Source organism: Canis aureus, chromosome 1 (assembly GCF_053574225.1).
Source record: "Canis aureus isolate CA01 chromosome 1, VMU_Caureus_v.1.0, whole genome shotgun sequence".
NCBI lineage: Eukaryota > Metazoa > Chordata > Mammalia > Carnivora > Canidae > Canis > Canis aureus.
In genome coordinates this window covers 90,595,133-90,618,472 of record NC_135611.1, presented here as the reverse complement: position 1 = coordinate 90,618,472, position 23,340 = coordinate 90,595,133, and positions in this window count along the sequence as shown.

Below are 23,340 nucleotides of genomic sequence, written 5' to 3'. Positions count from 1 at the left end.
GACCATTTCATTTCCCTACCAGAAAAACAATCAAGCAAATTTAAATAGATTGCCTCAATGTATCTCCAGCAATGACCCAGCTGCCTGGTTATTTGTCCCTGACTTGCCATGAGATTTAACTTATCCCTCCCGGGTCGATTTATCTAACAAAAGTACCATGTGTTGTGGACATGCATTGTGTCTGAAAAGCTGCACGAGGGGGGAGTGGCTTTGTGATGGTAGCTCGAAAGGAATCTCTTTATAGCGATCCCTAGTTTGCTGTCCCTTCAACCCTCATGCACAATGGCCCAGCACCTAGCCCCCATCCCTCAGTCCACACGGTTTTCTCTCACCCACACTTTTTTTCTTTAAGATATATATATTTATTTATTCTAGAGGGAGGGAAGGTGCTGAGGGAGAGGGAAAGAGAATTTTGAGCAGACTCCCTGCTAAGCACGGAGCCAGGCCCGAACCCAGGACCTGGAGATCATGACCTGAGCCAAAATCAAAAGTCAGACGCTTAACTAAATGAGCCACCCAGGCACCCCTCGCCTACATACTTTCAACAATGCTGTCATACAGGGGTAGGGGTTCTCTGTGAGGTACCCCCAAACCAGCAGCATTAACATCACCTGGGAATTTATTAGAAATGCAAATTCTCAGACCTCACCCAAGATTTTCTAAATCAGGACCTCTGAATGAGACCCAAAAATCCATGGTTTAACAATCCCTTCAACTGATTCTGATGCATCCTTCAATATAGGAACCCCTGGTACAGGAAAGAAGAGAAAGAAAAGAAAGAAAAAAGAAAGTAAAGAAGAATCCTCACATCTGCCTCCAATCCTCCTTCCAGAATGCTCACATATTAAGCTTACTACCCTGAGACCATTGCAAATCACCTTGATGGGGAGAATTTTGTTTGCACTTGTAAAGCAGTCATACACCTGCTCAGAAGTCTAAAGCTAATTGGGTTATGCAGGGTTTGGGGCTGTTTTCCTAGTTTTGTAATTAGGCTGTCACATACGCTAAGCAGAGATATCAGGATCCCGTCACAAGAGAGGAGGCTGAGTGAGATCCTCACATGCCCTCTCTCTGAGCATTAGGCACAGAGTCATTTCTTTAGGATCTTGCCACTTGAGCATCTTCTCAGCAAGATGTGGGCCTGGGACGGAAAGAACAGAGGAAGCCTGTACTCTGGAAAGCCTATTCCATTCACAGGCGTCACCTAGTGGGCATTGCAGAGAGGGAAGTGGCCTTGGAGGCACACACACACACTCCCGTCTGGAGACCTAGCTGCAATCACCGAGTTCACCCTGCAGCAAAATGACTCCAGTTAAGCTGGCTACAAGGGAGTTCTAATCAAACAGCACTAAGTTGCTCTGATATTAACTGAGACAATGACAAAGTACTTAATATATTTAAAATTCCACATTAAAAGCAAGATCTGAGAAGTTTTTCATCCCAACCTTTGGATTTCAGAAGGAAGAACTATCACACACATCTCTTTTGGCTCGAGCCAAATCACAGCCCTGGTTTTCTATACATATTTGTCCTGTAAAAACTGCTAGAGTGGGCTGGCCACTTTGTTCTTGATTTTTTAGGATGCCATACCCCCCCACCAACGTGCCCTGATGTATCAATCCATGACTCCTAGGCCCCTGTGACCCCTAAACATGGGCTCCACCTTCTGCCTCTCTCTCTGGATCTGTTGCCGGCTCCAGCTGCTGCCCAGACCTCTCCTCCGTGACTCATCAGCGCTATAAACTCAGTTTTACAGTACCACTCAGACTCTACTCCAGTCATGTGGACAAGGGCAAAACATTCTTGAGTGATACAGCATGGTTTTATGGGAAACTCTGGTGTAACTCTCACTCACAGAGGTGAAGACAGGACTTCAATATGGCCAGATGCAGGCCAATGGGGGGGGGGGGGGGGCGCAGTGTCTGCGTGCACCATAGCTTGTTTTGATCATGGATAGTCATGTCAATTAGAAGGTGACCTAGCATACTAACAGGTTTAATTTTCTGGGCTGTGAAAGTCCATTCTCCTTCCTCCAAATTTGCAAGTTAGGAGGAAGTGAATGCTTTGAGGGTGGGTTGTTTTTTGTTTTTTGTTTTCTGTTTTTTCGTATTTGAAGGAAAACAAAAGGGGGGGGAAGCATTTCCTAAAAAGGTGGCTAAATTTTAGCAAGCTAGAATAGAGTTGTGACAACCTATTATTGGGTGACAGGGTGAACCCCGACATGGAAGGAGGACTCCAGGATGATCAACAGGAACCCTGGAAACAACCCGTGACCCAAACTGCCTCACACTTCAGTGAAAGGAGTGCAGGTTTGCACAGAAGGGGACTGGGTGCAAATCCCAGCTCTACACTAACTTGGGCAAAGGACTTCTAGCTTCCACTTCCTTATTTCTGAGAAGAGAGGCAAGTTACCTTGCAGCACTATTGAGAGGAATGATAGATGCTTGCTCAATATCATCTGTTATCTTTAGTTGTTACACATCAAGTATTACCAAATTATTTTAAGGACTAGAATACCAATAAAATAAACACTAGCATTCAGCCTCAGGAAAGAAGATTAGCAGTACCTTTGCAATGAGCTATGAGCCTTTCTCCAGCCTAAAAACCTTAGCTATTCTACTTATGCCCTGAAATCTAACCTCATCAGCCAGATTAACCATTTTAGCACTTTAAACACAGGCACCTGTTTTTTTCATTGACCCAGAAAAAGTCATTAGAGCCTTCAAAGACAGGCCTCCCTGGAGCTGTGAACTCCCCCGTTCCTGGGCACCTCATCCCCAGGGCATCCCAATCTTTCTGACCTCCTGCCTCATTTTGAGCCCCAGAGTCAATGTGTTCCTTGATTTCTGTCCTAGGCTCTAGGCCCTTCTGGCTCCAACCTATGCCTGGGTCTGGCTTCTCCTCTTTTATTCCCAACTTTCCTTCAGTTTTTCCCGTGTTGAATCCAGGGCCACCTCTATCCAAGGCCTGAATATGATGTGTATCAGAGGTGGGTGAGCTCTTCCCCCAGGACAGGTGATGACGATAAGGGACAGGGTGGGAGAAACAATCCTTGGAGAAGAGATGAACCCAGGGACATAGGGATAAAATCCCCCTTCTTTAGGGTCTGCTGGTGTGAAGACAGTAAAAAGTTAACCAGACTCCAACACCAGTAAGATAGCCCCATCTCTCTTTGCATCTCTCTCAAGCCAACAACTCACTCATATGTCCTTGGGGCCATTTATATAGTGCCAAGTCCACGGAGCCAAATGAAACCATCTGGACCACAGTAATGAGAAGCCTATTCTTAGCATCCCAGAAAACACCAAAGGAAGGGGGAGAACTGGCCTATGCCCAAGAGATGTTTGCAACATACCAGAGATGTGATAAGCCTAACTAAAAATGAGTGACGACACAAACTATGGAGGAAATACTTTATATGAGACCAATTACAGTTGTGTAGTTGTTAAAACCTATGGCAAGGGTTCTCAAAATGTAGCTCCCAGGCCAGCAGCAGCAGCAGCATCTGAAAACTTGTTAGAAATGCAAATTCTCAGTCTCCTCCCAGACCTACTAAATCAGAAATCTGTCAGGGGCCAATCTTTGGTTTAACAAGCCTTCCCGGTGATTTTGATGATCAGTAAATATTACAGGTCAGACAATTTTTATTAACGGTGCTGTCCTATGTATCACAGCATGTTTAGCAGCATCCTTGGCCAATCCCCACTAGATGCCAGTAGCAACCCACAACGCAGTCATGACGATAAAAAAAAACTGTCTCCAGACATTGTGAAATGTTCCTGGAAGGCAAAATTATCCCCACTTGAGAGCTATTGCTTTATGGAAAAGTGTTCCCTGGTGTGATTAGAATTATTATAGGCGATATAGTTATGGAGTAACGGTGCACACTGCAAAAGCATACAGTTAGCCTTTTCTATAATACTGAAGGGAGACAGAAGTCTGCAAAGACTCTCCCAAAACAACAAATCAACGCCAGCTCCTGGAAAAGCTCTAGTTTCTGGTAATCTTTCAAATATGGAGATACAGGTAACTTATCTTATTCTCTGTAAATTTGTTTCCAACTCTTCCACTCCATGTATTTGAATGATAGCAAAACAAAGGACTTAAACACTGCGATGTTTTTTCATCCAAATACTCCTTCCTTGACTTCAGTTTAGCAAGGAAAATAGAAGCCTAGAATGGCATTTGTACTTTCTGGCCAAATCTGCTCTCATCTGACACCTAGAGAGATAAACTCACATTTGTCCGCAGTGTTTTATAAGTCATGCACTACATTCACAGGTCTCATCTTATGGGTTATCACAGTAATTCTTTAAATAAAAAATAATAAATCCATCTTATGGGTTATCACAGTAATTCTTGGAGCTCCAAGTTCCCTCTACCACCGTTTCAAATCTTTAAAGTCAAATAATTATTTCAGCCATTTCCTATGCCCAACACCAGGATCATTTTCTCCAACACAACAACTAAAAAGCTTTGCTGGTTTGGGTTGCCCAGCTCCTAGAACAGACTTAGAGCCTGGACTAGAGTGTGGTCGCTAGAGCAACAGCACTGACAGCCCCTCAGGGACACCTGGGACCTAGGTCATCATGGGGAGATCCCCAGGGTGCACATTCAGGTTTGACAATCACTGGCTTGGACCACTGAACTGGTAATCCTCTAAAGGCAAGTATCAATATCCGCCATCATGAGCACATTTGGTGCTTGTTCAACATGTCAGTGTTACTACTACTAGCGTTGAGAGCTACCCAAGCTTCATGGCTTTGAGAAAAAAGAAAAAGAATAATTAATTGTCTTACAGTTCTGAAGGCCATCCAAAATGGTTTTCATGGGGATCCCTGGGTGGCTCAGCGGTTTAGCACCTGCCTTTGGTCCAGGGCGTGATGCTGGAGTCCCGGGATCAAGTCCCACATCAGGCTCCCTGCATGGAGCCTGCTTCTCCCTCTGCCTGTCTCTCTCTCTCTCTCTCTCTCTCTCTCTCTCTGTGTGTGTGTGTGTGTGTGTGTGTGTGTGTCATGAATAAAAATCTTTTAAAAAAATGGTTTTCACTGGGTTAACATCAAGGTGTAAAGTCAAGGCTGCCTTCCTTCCGTAGGCTAGGCGAAGGAATCCATTCTCTTTCCCTTTTAGTTTCTAGAAGCCAACTGCACTCCTCGGCTTGCAACCATGGCTCCAATTTCCACGCTCTCTCTCTTTTTTTTTTTTTTTCTTTTTTTTTTTTTTAGTATTTTTTTTAATTTTTATTTATTTATGATAGTCACAGAGAGAGAGAGGCAGAGACACAGGCAGAGGGAGAAGCAGGCTCCATGCACCGGGAGCCCGACATGGGATTCGATCCCGGGTCTCCAGGATCGCGCCCTGGGACAAAGGCAGGCACTAAACTGCTGCGCCACCCAGGGATCCCTCCACGCTCCACGCTCTCTTGAATCTCCAGCTCTTGCGAGTCTCTCACTCATCCTTATTAGGATTCTGTGACTACTCTGGGTCTACCTCGGTAATCCAAAATACTCTCCCCACCTCCACATCGTTAATCTAATTACATCAGCAAAGTATAAAGTAGCATATTTACAGGTTCAAGGATTAGGACATAGACGAAAAAATGGGGGACAAGAGGGGCATAGGGATTATCCTACCTATGACAATAAATGTTTGCTGAATTGGATTCAAATGGAATAAAATGATCTACGGTGATTCACTTCCTCCCAGATTGACTTTCTCAGGAACATCATCTCCCTTCTAGGAGCTCGATGCTTCCTACAAGTCACTATACCTTTCTGTCTCCTCTGCTCTCCTGCCTGGACCACCACACCTAGACCTGGCCCCCTTCCGCTGCCCACCATTCACACCCATCAGGCCCATCTTTATAGATTATCACTGTCACCACTCATTTCCTCTCACTCCTAGCTCATCTGCCTAGGCTTGCTCACTGGCCACTGCCTATATTTCCTTCTTTTTTTCCCCTTCTTCCCACTGTCTTCCCCGATACCAATGCCTGTGATCAGCTTGTTGACCCAGCTATAGCTTTCTCTCTTTCCAATCACCCTGAATATTTATTAATTTCTTCAAAAAGACATTAAATGTTAACTTCCTGGTAAGACTTTTCTTTTTCTACTTACTCCCAGCTCAAACTCACAAGAAGAAATAAAAAAGAGAAACCACAAATAAAATTTGTGGAAATATCATTTCATGTTTACAGAACACATTTCCAATTCTCGAGAACACATGAGCTGGACTTCATTATTGCTTCTACCTCATGGCCAGTGGATTCTAAGACTAAGAAAACATTGATCTCTGGCTGAGAACAGACTGAAAAACTTGTCTGTATGATGACAGCCCAAGTTCACTTTCGGGATTAACCTCTTTTTTTTTTTAAGATTTCATTTATTTATCCATAAAAGACACAGAGAGAAAGACAGAGACATAGGCAGAGGGAGAATCAGGCTCCCTGTGGGGAGCCCAATGGGGATCCAGGATTCTGGGATCATGACCTGAGACAAAGGCAGATGCTCAACCACTGAGCCACCCAGGCATCCCCAGGATTAACTTCTTAATATGTCTTTTGCATAAATTGATCCATCTAATGAGCTTGATCACCGCATAGTTCCCAGGGGCAATGGGACACAGAAGCTAGGATTTTCACTAGGAAATTTGGAAAGCATACCCGTTTCTGGGAGAGGCCAAAGTGTGATGACAGGCTACAGAAACTGAGAGGCAAAGTGGATGCTCAAGATATATAAGGGGAAAGCAAGCCACTAACCCCATACATACCAAATACAGCAGAAAGGACCTCCAAAGTGACTCAGAGAAACATCTGAGCCAAAGTGAGTGAAAGCAATCTCAAGTTTCAATCTGCCACACACATTAAAATAATAATGACAAAAACCACAAAAAAAGAATATCAAGTTATATCAGAAGAATAAAAGAACACAGACCAGCAGTTTTCCCCGTGGTTGCCTCACTACCTTCCTCTGAAATCACTAGAGGCAGAACAAACTTAGAAGCTGGAGTAGACACATTCCACCTCACTAGCAAAACCCTAATTGAGTTTGGGGTAGCAATATACCCCACTGAAACATCTCTCGACCATACTGGAAGCTATGAATAGCTAAGGGATAGCTCTGCATATTGAGATATTAATAGAAACCTGCTGAAATTTTCTGGGAAAGTTTTGTTTTGCTGACATAGACTGACCTTTCCTCCTTGTCTTTTTCCATTTACACCTGTGTGGAAAGTAGATGTGATGGCTGGACCTGCAGCAGCAATATTTGCATGTGCCAGAAAAGGGCAAGAAAACTGCAGCGCTCGGTACAGAAATCCTTGAGCCATGGAATCGATACCAATAACTTTCGACCTCTAGATTTCCTGTTGCATGAGAAAAAAATAATTCTTTCAGCAGATATTATGTCCATTCATAGACTGTTTCTTCCTTGCAGCCAAATGGAATTCTTTATTGATAGAGAAGCCTCAAAAAGGAGCTAGAACCTGTCGTGGGCAAGCTTGCACATTATGTAAAATCACTTTCTGACACCTTCCCAGCTTCACTCCTGATGTCCTTCTCCTTCTTTGCAATATCTCTTCTCACTGGCCCACTTCTTTGAACACTCAAGTCTCAAAGATGTTAGTGTAATCTTGGAAAGTACTACTCTGTTGGATTCCACTGTCTATTTTAGGAGACCATTCTGTCTTCACATGATCAAATTAATCTCTGGCATTTCACAATGTCTGAAAATTGTAGGAAATTATTTTACTTGTGTCAATCATCTCAATCCTAAGACAAGTCCTTAGAGCAGTAATTTTCAAAATGTGGTCCTTGGGCTAGCCACATCAGCATTACCTGTAGAAATCCAAATTCCTGGGACATGCCCAAGATCCACTGATCTTGGAGGAGGGCAACTGCCTTATCAAATCCTCCAGATGATTTAGATGTGTGCTCAAGTTTGAGAACCACTGCTGTAGAGTATTATGTACATTTTTCAGAAAAAGAAATAGAGGCTTTTATGGGTTAGTTTGACTTATCAAAGGCCTCCCTGTAATGTGTTGGAGACAGGCCTTCTGGCTCTAAGCTCAGAGCTGTTTTTACCACATACAAGTATTTTCCATTCAGACACATTTGTTAACTGCTTCATTCTAGAGGGAACTGTCATTTTGGAGGAGAAAAAAAAGATCACTATAGAGTATTTGCATCTGATAACATTTCTGTTTGTCCTCCTCAAGGGAATTTTAAAAGAAATGCAACTCAAATCAACATGGAGATACCACCTCATGCCCATTAGGATGACTGCTAGCAAACAAAACAAAACAAAATAACAAGTGGTACAGAAAGATGCGGAGAAACTGGAGCCCTTGTGTACTGCTGATGGGAATGCAAAATGGTACAAGTGCTATAGATAACAGTATAGCAGTTCCTAAAAAAAATTAAAATGGAATTACTATATGATTCAGCAATTCCACTTCTGGATATACACCCAAAATAATTGCAAATAAATAGGGACTTGCATCAATATTCCTCCTCCAAAATATTATTCAACAATAGCCAAAACATGAACACAACCCACAGGTTCATCAAAGGATGAATGGGTGAACAAAATATGGCATATATATAAATTGGAATATTGTTCAGTCTTGAAAATAAAAAAGTTGAAACAGGCTACAACATGAAGTAACTGTGAAGATATTTTGCTAAGTGAAATAAACCAGTCACAAAAGGACAAATACAGCATGATTCTACTTGTGTGAAGTACCCAGTATGTCAAATTCATAGACAAAAAAATAGAATGGTGGTTGCCAGGGTCTGGGGGAGAGAACTTAGAGAGTTATTGTTTAACAGGTACAGACTTTCAGTTTTTCAAGATAAAAAGAATTCTTATGGGTAAATGGTGATGATGATAACACACAGTCTGAATGTACTTAATGCCACTGAGCTACACACTTAAAAATCATTAAGGTGGTAAATTTTATATTATGTGTATTTTATCAATCACCATTTTTAAATGTATTTTAAAGGGAAGAAAAGAGAACTACAACTCAACTTATAAAATTCCTATTCACTTCTGATAAGCAAAGTATTAAAGATAACACAGTCAGAGTGACTTCCTTAGTACCACTTAAATCACATCCCAAAAGTGACTCTGAACTCTTCACAGGGTTTTGGAGCACAGTTTGAGATTAAAGATTAAGTTTGGGGATCCCTGGGTGGCGCAGCGGTTTAGCGCCTGCCTTTGGCCCAGGGCACGATCCTGGAGACCTGGGATCGAATGCCACGTGGGGCTCCCTGCGTGGAGCCTGCTTCTCCCTCTGCCTGTGTCTCTGCCTCTCTGTCTCTCTCTGTGTGACTATCATGAATAAATAAATAAATAAAATCTTTAAAAATAATAATAATAAAGATTAAGTTTGTTTGTTTTCAAGATTTTATTTATTTATTTAGAAAGAGAAAGAGCACAAGCAGAGAGAGAAGAAAAGAGAGAATCGCTAGCAGATCCCACACTAAGCACAGAGCCTGAGAAGGGGCTCCATCTCACCACCCTGAGATCACAACCTGAGCCAAAACTAAGAGTCAGATGTTCAACTTACTGAGCCACCCAGGTGCCCCAAGATCAAGTGTTTCTTATGTCTCCTCAGGCGCAGAGTATCACCGAGGGGAAATCTCTTAAAGATTATTGTTATGAATACATCAAGTTGGGAAACAGATATGAGAGTCTTAGCAAGATTGAAACTGTTAAGCTTGGCGTATACTGTGTTGAGTAAAGGAAAGATAAAACCCCCTATTTAGCAAGAAATGCCTCATTTCCTTATAATAATGTTTCTAAACTTACAAATAAAAGAAGGCAGTTAAACCCACAAGGAGGTCTCTGCTCCTAATAAGTCCATCTTAGGAACAAATAGGACTTTCAGAAGTGCTATTATTCCATTCTTTTGAAAAAAGAGAGATGGCAAGGGTCAAAAGTTGGTTGCCAAAATTTGTCAGTGTTTGTGATAAAGGGCCATACTGACAAATTTCTACGTTTCCTTTCAATTCTGAAATAATGTCATACTTACTGAAAAGATTTAAAAATCATAGAGAACTTCCATGTTCCCTTTACTCAGATTCATAAATTTTTACCCTATTGACATGTTGGCTTTCTCATCCTTCTACCTATATACACATCTTGACTTATATCTTTTCCAAAACACAGGAGAATGCCTCCTTTCCTTAATATTTTGGTATATATCTCTTAGAACAAGAACACTCTTTTACAATGCTATAACAGTTACCTAAATCAGCAAACACAGATATAATATTTTTATCTCATCCACAGTCCATAATCCAGTTTTGCCAATTGTACCAATTCTACTTTTTATCACATTCCCTTCTCCAGTACAGGATATTATCAAGGATCACATACTGAATTTTATATCTCATATCCTTTTAATCTTTTTAAATTTGAAATAGTCCCTTAGTCTTTCTGCAGAGGCCAGCTCTTTTATAAAATGCTCCTCAGTAAAAAAAAAAAAAACAAAAAAATTTAAAAAAAATAAAAAAATAAAATAAAATAAATTTTAAAAAATGCTCCTCAGTTTGGGTTCTACTGATGTTTCCTTGAGATTAGATTTGCTTGCATATGCTCAGCCAGAACACTAATGTAATATATTCTCAAAGCATCATACCTAGAGGCACACAAGTCCATCCTTTGTGATGCTTATTTTTATTACTAGGCCTAGGTGTTGTCCAGGTTCTGCACTGTATATTTACTACTTTCTTCCTTTACACCTAATAAATAATCTATGGAGAGACATTTTAAGACCATGCAAATACCCTGCTCCACATCAGAATTTACATTCTGGATTTAGTATCCATTGATGATTCAAGCCTAAACCAATCTTTGAAATGATGTTTGCAAAATAGTGATTTTTCCAACTACACCTCTTCCCTTCAAGTTTATCAGTTGGCATTTTTGCCTTAAGGAAGAGCCTATTTTCTCCCCGATTTTGATTCATCTATTTATTATCAGTACAGACTTGTGGGTTCTTATTTTATTCAGTGGATTATTATTAATTACTGTTCTTATTTCTTTTGAAACTCAACTTTTTCCAGATCTGACCCATTCAAGCTGGTTTCCATATCCTCTGTCAGGTCCCCATCATTTTTTATGAGGACTCCTTTACTTTCTGGCATAATAACATGTTGCAAGCTCATTTGTACCTACACTGTTCCAGTCCTGGAATCACTCATTTCTAGTTCATTTTCCTTTCTCTCAAATTTGTAACATATTGAGATGGAATTGTTTTGTTCTGTTTCTGATGATGGACCAGCTTTCATTTTCGTATCTTTTTCATATTATCATCAGAGATCTTTTAAGGAATCCAATAGAGTATATAGGAAAGTTGTGCTCTTGGGAAAGAGACCCAAGTTTGAATACTGGCTCCATCACTTGCTAGCCGTAAGAACTCGGGCAAGTTAACTAACCTCTTCAAGTATTTGTTTCCTCATCTTTAAAACAGGTAAGGAAATATGCATCTCAAAGCATTATTATGAGGCTTAAAGGACATTAACAGCTTTAAAATGACCAACTCTTACATTGCTTACCTCAGAGCCTGACACATACTAAATACTCAATAAATTTAGGTTACTTTTTACTCTTTCAATCACAGTATTGTATAATTTTAATGGGATTTTTTTCTTCTCAATTCAGTTGCTTCCAATGAAGCCCTGGAGAACCACAGATGATCATCTCCAGCATTGATCATTGAAATAATCTCCAATTTTCCCTTTAACCTATCAGGATTCCTTGGCATAGGACAGATGCATAATGATCCCACCTTCTCTTCCCTTCCTCCTGTTTCATAGAGTGAGAGACAATGTGGTACTGAAGGTAAAATTCTATTCATTATTGAAGAACAGAGAGACAATGCATGCTGTGCTGGTAGTAATGAACTAGAAAATAAGATGCCATTTACAATAGTAACAAAACTGATAACACATCTATGAATTAACAAAAATAATGCATACAGTCTTTATGGGATAAACTCTAAAAATATCATCTTAAAGGACATAAAAGTAAGCCTGAATGAATGGAGAATATGCAATTATTTGTGTAGAGAACACCACATAGCAGTAATGATGTTAGTGCTTCCCAAACTAACCTGGACATTCAAGGCAATCCCATCAAATTTATAAGGGGATTTTTCATAGAATTCCATGAACTCATCCTAAAATTTATATGGGAAAGTAAACTGTCACCAATAACTAAGGCCATTTTGAAATAGATAACAAGGAAGGGATACTAATCACACCAGACATGGAAACATACTACAAATCCACAAAACAGCCTGGTTCTGAATCAGGAACAGACAAATGGGCCACTGGAAAAGAAAAGAGTTCTTACAGGTAGGATCAGATAAAGTCGGTACCATAAAACAATGGGCAAAGGACGGATGTTTGTAAATTGTGATGGAGGGGCAGCTGGGTGGCTCAGTAGTTGACTGTCTGCCTTCAGCTCAGGTTGTGATCCCAAAGTCCCAGGATCGAGTCCTACATTGGGCTCCCCACAGGGAGCCTGCTTCTCCCTCTGCCTGTGTCTCTGCCTCTTTCTGTGTGTCTCTCATGAATAAATAAATAAAGTCTTTTAAAAAATTGTGATGAAAATGTGGATCACTATGATGAGGCAAACTGAGACTGGACCTTACAACTTTGCTTCAGGTGGATTTTGACATAAATATGAGACGTAAACTTACACAGAAAATGTGGAAGAAATATGAAGAAACTAAAATAAAGATTTTAAAGAAAATGCGTAAAAGTACATATTTTATATAGGAGAGGAGGGGGATGTCTAAATAAAACCCTAAAAATACAAATGCTAAGATTAAAGATCAATGAATCTAATTCTGTCAAAATAAAGATCACCATAAACAAAAGGAGTTAAGATATGAGAGTTGGGGGGAAAGCATTTGTGACATACAATACCAGCAAGAATTCAATGCCCATAATAGGTAAGCAACTTTTGAAAATCAATAAGCAAAAAAAAAAAATTGGGAAACCCAATTTTATTTCTTTAAAGATTTTATTTACTTACTTACTTACTTATTTGAGAGAGAGAGAGCATAAGCAGGAGGCAAGCAGAGGGAGAAGCAGGCTCCCCACTGAGCAGGGAGCCAAATGCGGGGCTCGATCCCAGGACCCTAAGATCATGACCTGCGTCAAAGGCAGCTGCTCAACCAACTGAACCACCCAGGTGCCCTGGGAAATCAATTTTAAAATAAGTAAAGTACTGAATAGACAGCTCTCAAAAGGGAAGCCCAAGTAACTAATAAGAATATAAATAAATATCCAGACTCTTCAGTAAACAAAGAAATTCAAACGAGAACAAGATTATTAGAACAGAAAAAATTAAAAGGTAGTTAAATCCAGAGATGCTAGAATGTAGCAACAGGAAACACTGGTATACATTTGAGGAAACTGTAAGCTGTATAGTCATTCTAGAAAACTGTGTATCCTCTATGACTCCAAAAGCCCATTCTGGTTCTATATATCAGAGAAAGTCTTGCACAGCTTCCCAAGGTGATCTGTATGAGGTCATTTTTGTGTCCCTGAGACTTGAAAGCAACCTAAATGTCCATCAGTAGGGGAATAATAAAATACAGTGAATGCAGCGGTAGTTTCCAGGGGCTGAGGGGAAGGAAAAATAAGTTTTAACAGTTGCAAAGTTTCAGTAGGGAAGATGAAAAATCTCTGGAGGATGGTGGTGATGGTTGTAGATGTAACAATGTAGTTGTACCTAAAGCCAAAGAACTGTACACCTAAAAAATAGTAAAAATTGCAAATTTTATGTTATGTATATTTTGCCACGAATTTTTAATTATTTTTAAAAATGAAGCAAATGGGGGCACCTGGATAGCTCAGTGGTTGAACATCTGCCTTTGGCTCAGGTTTGTGATCCCAGAGTCCTCGGATCGAGTCCCACATCGGGCTCCCCACAGGAAGCCTGCTTCACCCTCTGCCTGTGTGTCTGCCTCTCTCTCTCTGTGTCCCTCATGAATAAATAAATAAAATCTTTTTTAAAAAAAAAGGATTGGTGATAAATTAAAAACACAAACATGTCCCAAACAACACTCCATAATTTACTAGGACATACACATCTTTAAAGACTCATTATCAACACATTAGTTTGGAAACATTAGTTTGGAGAAAGGACTGGGAACAGAGTTTGGGGATTAGGGGGAAAAATAATAAAACAAGATGGGTGTTACATGGACCAATGATGAATGACAATAAGACATTATGAACTGAGAAGTTTGCACCTTCAGCTAAAAAGAAATGACATCATACACGTGAAAACACTTTGAAAGAACATAAAGTTTAACAGTTTATAGTTTATTATTTCCTTCCTTTGAAGAGGAGTGAAATGAGCCGAAAAAGATTTGACTCCTAATTTTTTGGATCTTCAGTGAATTCTAAAAAATGGTGATTTACACATTGGCTAAGCATCACACGTTGGAAGTTCATCTGTATTTTATGAGCTCTTAAATATTTCCAGTGATCTCTCATTACCACAAATTTCTTCTTTCCTCTTTTTTATACTCTATTCCGCACTGAGCCAGATTAAGGAGTGGGTCAGACAGGAGTTGCCTGGAGTGCTAGTATTTAAGAGGTGCTAAAAATATCACTAGAATTATGGCAAGATGGAAAACATTATTTTTTTTCTACCACTCCTGTTACAGAGAGCACTTTGCAAGATTAGAAAGAATTCAGTGATAAATTGTGTGGGGTGGGGCTGTGTGTGTGGCCCCTCTCCCAGCAAAATACACAAATAATAATAGGAGATATTTAAACTCAGAGACGCAAGGCCACACTGTAGAGTGGTACACAACTCCAGAAAATGTCACTTACATATGATCCGCAGGACTGTCCACCATGGCCTGTTTACCACCCTAGGAGGGTTACCTAACCATTTGGGTGAACAAATATCCCACTCGATCAGAATGCAAAGGTATCACACATTGGGTAAGCATGTTTAGGGGAGAGTTGAACTGTTTAGGAAAAGAGAAGACAGGTTGAATGCTATCAAGGCACCAAATTTTTAGACTTCCCACAGAGTCACCTGTTCCTTTCTGGTTCTACTTCCAGGACAGAATTATAGAAATGCCTTATTTCTAGAATGTCGAAGCCTGACCATCACTCCCATCCTGTGCCAGGTCTTCAGAATTTAACCATGCTCACCATCTGACCACCCTTCCTTAAGTGGGAGGAAGGGGTAGAAGCAGGGGACTGTGGATATCAGATGGCTGTTGAGGGGTCCTCTAGGGATTCCATTTGTGAATGGAGTAAAGTTAGCATATGCATATGGCTATGCATGCCACCAGGCCAAGAATCTTAACCTGACCCTACAAACGGGTATTTTTGAGAGGAGGGACAAGTATCTTTATTTAACCCTAATTCTCAGGAAAGAGGGCTGGACCATTACTAATTTCTAAAGGCATTTTGGGAATATCAAGAGAATCATTTGCTCATTTGCTTACTTAAGCATACCTCTGTGGAATGTTTGGCAACCATAACTCTTTTAACTTCCATTCTCAACTTAATTTCACACCATTTAATCCAAGGTGTGATCCAGGCATTTTTAAAGAGTATTTTCTGACTGCTGGAGAATAAATTAAGACTATATTTCGAAGAATGAATTTGGACTGTATTTTCATACACCAATAAGAAATTATCCTGAAAATATCCCTTTTTTTGCTTAGTTCTTATATTAAGCTGTTTAATAACTTATGTCATGCATTAAGCAGTCACAATATTATGCCCACTGACTCTTCAGAAAGACCTAGAAGCAGTGACACAAAGCAAAAGCAATCTCTTTGGTGACACATCTTGCATCCCAGAGTTTCATGTGCCAACTGAACAACCCTTCATTGAGTGCCAGGCATCATAGCAGGTGCTGAATACACCTTTTGGGACCCTGCCCTCTGGGAGTCTGGTAGTAGTGTGATTTAACAGAAGCAGCACCAGTCTAGGACTCAAATATGTGCCTTTTTCAACCTCCTCTACCTGACATTCTTTGGGGATGGCCACTGCCCACCCCATAGGAGGAAGTTGGGCCAGATCCCTTCAAAGATATTTTCCAGCTTTTGAATTGGAAGTTTTGAATGAAACTTTAATACTTTACCATCTTTCTTATATGGAATGAGTTCTTAAAAAAAAAAAAGGCACCCATGTTGGAGAATGACATAAGCATTTAACACACATTATTTTCTTATTCATCCACCCAACAGTCCTGTGATGTAGGCATGGATATGCCCGGTGTTTGGAGCAGAAAACGAAGTACCTTCCCTAGGGTGACATAACTAGCAGAGGCTGGTTGGGGAAATCCAGGTCTTCTGGGACAGAACTGGAGACCTCACACCGTCTTCACCTTCTAAAACTGCCTCTAATGTTTGTCCCTAGTTATCTGTGGCATCTTTTCCAAGCCCTTACCTGTGCCCCACCAGCTGTCAAATCTTGGTGTTTTAGTTCTGTGCACCTTAACCACTTATTTCCACTCGTGAAATGAACAGACTCCTGAAGAGGATCTGTTTGCACAGTGCTCCAGCCAGTGGAGCCAGCCAGCCAGGAGGAGAGGCTCCTTCCCAGGATGGGTGGGAGGAATACGAGGATGAGGGACAGCCACGCCGCGCATGCTCCTCTCGGCTCTCCCCACTGAGCCACGAGACGCGCTCTCGTAATTCACACGCTCCATTTGAAATATAGATGCTGAAGCACCAGAATTATACATCTGTTCCCTTGACTTTTTAACCAAAGAGTGTTAGTTTATTGCTGAGCTTAAGGATAAAAGAAGCAAGAAATGAAAGTTGGGTTGTTGTGTTTTTTTTTTTTAAGTTTCCTCCCCAGTAAGTACAATCAGATGTTGGGTTCTCAGAGCCCGAAGCTGGGTGGATGGATGTTCACTTCACTTTGCCTCTCAGTTTATCAGCTCGTTTTCTGAGGTAACACTTTTCATCACAAAAGAAAACCGAAGGGCCCTATACAAATATTTTCAGTGAAATGCATCAAACAGCCCCAATGTTGTGGTGCCAGAAAAAATGAAATAAAACAAAACAGGAATGATACCGAAACTGATTTATGAGGCTTTATAGGGAAACAACTGTCCTTTCATCTCTGGATACACAGTTTATCTCTGGCCCTGGAGAACTCACTGGAATTCTGGGTGAAGGGCACCTATTCAGAAATAATCTATCCAAGACCTGAGGAGCTCCATCATGAACCAGAGATCAAACGCCTTTTATGTCCTTTCTGGTCCAGGATTAAAACAGCAGACCTACTACATTTTAATGCACAAATAAAGAATCGATCAGGGGAATCTGCTGCCTCAGCAAACACTTTCATCCAAAAGAACAAATTACTTGTGATATAAAATCCAACAAGTATCTCACTGAGCATCTCAAAGATGGAGAGATGGAAGGAGTCTTTTCAAAGGCAGTAAGGTAAATGAATGACTAAGCAGTCTGACATGTCTTTTCAAGGGGAAAAGAAAATGTCAACGTGCTCATGTTCACCCCTGCCTCTGAGAAATGTGTATTCCTTTAGGATGCACAGCATGAGAAATTTCCCTATTCCTTCCTCACACTTTCTCTTTTGGCCAAGAGAATCTTTTGCCCTGTGCCCAAGATTTATATGTGGTCTCCAGGTGTATCACCCAGAGTTCCACCAGGTTTCTGCACCTGGAGGTCAGCACAGAAGTGTATCAGGTGCACAGAGTGTTTTGCAGAAAATATAGAGATGCCTGGGCACCTGGAGAGACTATGATGGCACCAAATGGGCTGTGCCTGGCTCAGGCACCTCTTTTCTGGTCTCCAATAGCCTTACCTGTGCTTTGTGTCATCACCTGCCAGGCCAAGGTTTGCTAGTTCAGGAGTGGCACTCTACCCAAGCCTGACCAGAGTTCTCTCCCAGGACTTTTAACTGAGACAAGAGCAGTAATTCTGCATTCATAGGGGTAAAAAAAAGCTATGGAATACAAAGCTTGGGGAAGGACCTGGTCTGCAATGAGGGAGAATGGAGAAATGCAGCAAGAAGAGATGACAAATGACAGATGAAAAAGATTCCTGCACCCAGATAAAGGTCCTGGTTCTGGCAGTCCCCAAAGCTCAGATGTTTCCATGCTTTTTCTGAGATTTTATTTGTACATCCTTCTTCAATTATATATAAAAAAAAAAAAACCTGAATACCCAAAATTCTCCATTTCTGCTTAAACATAATGTTTAAAGGTTGGATTTCCATCACTTGCAACCCAAAGCATTCTTTTTCTCCCCAAGTTTTTATTTACATTTCAGTTAGTTAACATACAATATAAAATTAGTTTCAGGTGTATAATACAGTGATTCACACTTCCTTACATCACCCAGTGCTCATCATAAGGGCATCCCTTAATCTTCATCACCTACTTAACCTATCCTCCCAGCCACCTCCCTTCTGGTAACTTTCAATTTACTCTTTATAGTTAAGAATCAGTTTCTTGGTCTTCTCTCCCCACTCCCATGTTCATTTGTTTTGTTTCTTAAATTCTATGTATGAGTGAAATGATATATTTCCCTTTCTCTGACTAGCCTTTCTCTGACACACTTATTTCACTTAGGTAATACCCTCCAGTTCCATCTACATTGTTGCAAATGACAAGATTTCATTCTTTTTGATGGCTGAGTAATATTCCAGTGTGTGTGTGTGTGTGTGTGTGTACACCATATCTTCTTTAAGATTGTATTTATTGGGCAGTCCCGGTGGCCCAGTGGTTTAGCGCTGCCTTCAGCCCAGGGCGTGATCCTGGAGATCTGGGATCAAGTCCTGCATCGGGCTCCCTGTGTGGAGTCTACTTCTCCCTCTGCCTGTGTCTTTGCCTCTCTCTCTCTCTCTCTCTCTCTCTCTGTCTCTCATGAATGAATAAAATCTTTTAAAAAAATATTGTATTTATTTATTTGAGAGAGAGTGAGTGCACAGAGGCAGAGAGGGGAAGGACAAAGCAGACTCCCCACTGAGCAGGGAGCCCAAGGCAGGGCTAGATCCCAGGACACTGGGATTCTGACCTAAGCCAAAGGCAGACACATAACCAACTCAACTATCCAGGAACCCCTATATCATATCTTCTTTATCTATTCATCAGTCAGTGGACATTTGGGCTCTTTCCATAATTTGGAGATAGATATAGATATAGATAGATATAGATAGATGATATAGATATAGATATAGATAGATAGATAGATAATGGAACACTACTCAGCCAGCAAAAAGAATGAAATCTTAGGGATCCCTGGGTGGCGCAGCGGTTTGGCGCCTGCCTTTGGCCCAGGGCGCGATCCTGGAGACCCGGGATCGAATCCCACATCAGGCTCCCGGTGCATGGAGCCTGCTTCTCCCTCTGCCTGTGTCTCTGCCTCCCTCTCTCTCTCTCTGTGTGACTATCATAAATAAATAAAAATTAAAAAAAAATTAAAAAAAATAAAAAAAGAATGAAATCTTACCATTTGCAACAACATGGATTAAACTAGAGAGTATGACACTAAGTGAAACAAATCAGTCAGGAAAAGAAAAATACCATATTATTTCATTCATATGAGGAATTTAAGAAACAAAACAGATGAACATAGGAGAAAGGAAGGAAAAATAAGATAAAAACAAAGAGGAAGGCAAACCATAAGAGACACTGAACGAATTCTAGGAAGCAAACTGAGAGTTGCTGGAGGGGAGAGGTGGGGGATGGGGTCACTGGATGATGGGCATTAAAGAGGGTATGTGATGTGATAATCAATGGGTGTTATATGCAATGGATGAATCACTAAATTCTAGCCCTGAAACTAATATACACTATATGTTAACTAAACTGAATTTATTTTTTTAAGATTTTTTATTTATTTATTCCTGAGAGTCAGAGAGAGAGAGAGAGAGGCAGAGACACAGGCAGAGGAAGAAGCAGGCCCCTTGCTGGGAACCCGACGTGGGACTCGATCCCAGGACTCCAGGATCATGCCCTGGGCCAAAGGTGGCGTTAAACCACTGAGCCACCAGGCTGCCCTAAACTGAATTTAAATTTAAAAAATTTTTAAGGAATCATCAAATGTACTTACCCAAAATGCAGATTACTGGCTCCTGAATCAGAATCTCTAGAGCAACATCCTAGATACTGCATTAATAACAAGCACCAAGTGATTTTTATATACTTGAAGTCTGAATACCTCTAAAGATTCCAGAAGACTTTAAGGGTTGGGTAGAAAATTATATTTTCCAACTCTGCTTGCCTTTCCATTGATTTTTGCCTATTAATTATTGCTCTTGACTCATTTCTCTAAGTCCATGTAATCAGAGGATGGAAAACTACTCTCTTTTTCATTGCAAACAACATCATAGGGGAGAACTTCCCATTGGAACTGAGAATAACATCATCACTGTAACATGAGACCTGACCTGGTTGTAGTATGAAGTATGACACAGATAAATTTTGACCTGCCACCAGGTGATCTTGGCTCTTAAATTCTTTCATAAGGAGCCCCATGTTCCCTTTACACCTTGAACAAAGAGTGCTCCCTGAGCCACAATGCTAAACAGCTCTTCCCTCAGCTCAGATGCAAACTCAGGACCGATATTTTGGACAGTATCTCTTTCCTCAGCTTGCTGGCATCATCTCGACCTCTCAGGTGTCCTGGCTCCCAGCCTCCTTCCCTCACCTTCTATCAGTACTCCATTCCAGCATCCTCAGTCAGGCTAAGGCATCAGTGAATTGGAGACTTGTCAGAACCCTTTAGGGGTCTTTTCAGAAACATCCTGTCCTGGGTCCCTAATCTACTGCACCAGAATCTTCAAGGATGAGCCCCAGGAATGTGAGTTTGAAAAGCCTCTTAAGCCATTCTGATGGTTGGCAAGATTTAAGGGCTAACTTCCCTTCCAGAGCAGAAACCCCAGCCCATCATGTGCCTATAACAACCCATTTGGCCAGTCCATTCCACTTCTGGACAATGCCGAGATCAGCTATGAGAAGATTATTATCATAATCTTACTCTCTTGCAATGAGATTTCCAGATCTTGGTCACAGCTGTACTTGTTCTCTGGATATGCCCAGTTGACCATGGTCCTCCTTAAAATGTTGTGTCTGGTAAAAATATTCTTCTGACAAATATAAAAATATGATGGTTGACTTTCAGGCATTACCCTTCCTGGGGATACTTACTTTGTATCAAAGCTAGAGGTTGAGATTTGGGAATTAGCTAGCAAAGAAGAAAAACCTAAGAATGAGTTTGATCTTGTCAGCGCTCCTCCAAATCCTACAGTATTGGACTTGATACCAGGCCCCCAGGATCATGCCCTGAGCCAAAGGCAGATGCTCAACCACTGAGCCACCCAGGTGTCCCTCACTCTCTGATTTGTAAAGTTGTTTGACGATGTCTTCCATCCAAGAGACAAGATATCTGTGGCAGTAAATTAAGGACAACCAGCCTGACCCTTATAATACAGATGAGAAATGCAATGATACTTTCCCCAGATCAGGGCTGCCACAGAGTGAGAATGGCTCAGAAGACTTTGTCCAATGAATGGAGCACTTATCTAGGGAAGGGAGGAAGGATTCATAACAGGCTGAGAAGCCACAATGAAACTGGGTGGCATGTTCTATGGTTCAGAAGGAGGAAGTGGGAGGCTGGCCAGGTTACTTGGCAGATTTGGTTCCTATGGACATGAAGTCAGTTAGCAGTGTCACTTGAGAACACCTAAGTGCCTAGGCTTGTGCCACAAAGCTGTAATAGTCTCACCACACCTGTGACTTTGAACCATATCTCCTAGGGACTAATTTCCCAGCCACTCTTGCATCTCCCAACACAACATAATGTGCCTTTCCATCAAGACTCAACAAAGTCATTTCCTTAATTGAAAATATTTTACGTCTAGTCAAAACCTACTCACTTTACAAAACCATCTTGTCCCTCCTTTCGCAATGTCCCCTCCTTCCCCCCTGCCAGAGGGAGAGAGAAAGTAGCATGCAGTGCACAGGGCATGGATTTTAGAGTCAAAGAAAACCAAAATCCTTGGGCAAATTCTTGAACTACTCAAGCCCCACTCTCCTCATCTGTATTTATAACTCTCGCTATGACTCTTAAATGACTTAGCACATCCTAAGCAGTAAATAAATATTAGTTAACTTACTGGCCAAGATGTTCACACACATGTATATGCACATACCTACATCCCTGCATAACCTGATGATACAGAGAGTTCACTGAAACAAAAATCAAGGAATCTGCAAACTTGAACAATTCACACCATGTCTATGGGCCACAGTGTCCTCATCCACACAGTAAAATGTTGTACCAGCTCATCTCTAAGAACCTGTCCCAAGATGTGAAACCCAACAGTCTGAGTCAACTTTAAGGCAGCTTTCTATGAACTGGCATGGAATGTGTTCCACAACATAGCACTGAGTGAAGAGGACAAGTTGTAGAGCTGTGCAATGTCATTTCCCATCCATGCTATGTGGTCATTGACTATCTCTGGAAAGATAGATAAGGAACTGGCAGCAGTAGTTGCCTCTAGAAAGGGGTCACAGAAGGCATAAAGGAGACTTACTTTGTTCTGTATACCCTTTGTTGTCTCAAGGCATGTGCATTCTTTACCTACTTTTTTAATAATTTAAAATCTAGAAAAAAGGCCCAATTCCAAATAGATACAAAATAGCTACTTTTATCATAGCATATTTCCACCTACCTATTGCTTGCATTTATAATAATTTCATATTTTTTATTATATTTAAAAATTAAATGATACAGGCTGCAGTTCTATGGAATCTTAAGACAAAAATTTTCCATCTTAATGATTAGTCCTTAAAACCATTCAATTCTCCTTGTAGGCTGGTTAAAGGTATAGGCTCTTGGTGAGATCCTTCTTAACTTCCAGGGAATGCCATGGGTCAAAGGCAGGGAGAATAACTTAATTATGGATCAGAGACTTGACATACATTATCTCACTTAATCCTCATGGCACTCTTCTGTGCTATAATTTCTCCACCCCCCAGAAAAAGAAAAAGAAGCTCACAGAGGGAAGGTGACTTGCTTGGAAGGGCTGAGTTTTAAACCCAGGGTTAACTTGACTCCGTGCCATATACATTCCAATTTGCCATGCTGCCTTCTGGAAGCAATCGAGAAAACAGGTTCACATTAAAAACACTGATCATTTACATGAGTAGGGAAAGGAAGGGAAATGTCATATAAAATGTGGACTGGAGCTGATGTAGTTGCTATGAACCTTGTCTATTTCCTGGTGTAGGCTCCTCAGCATCAGGATAAGCTTCTTAAAACACATCCTCTGGTTCATGCCTCAGATGTCCCCTGGACAATTTA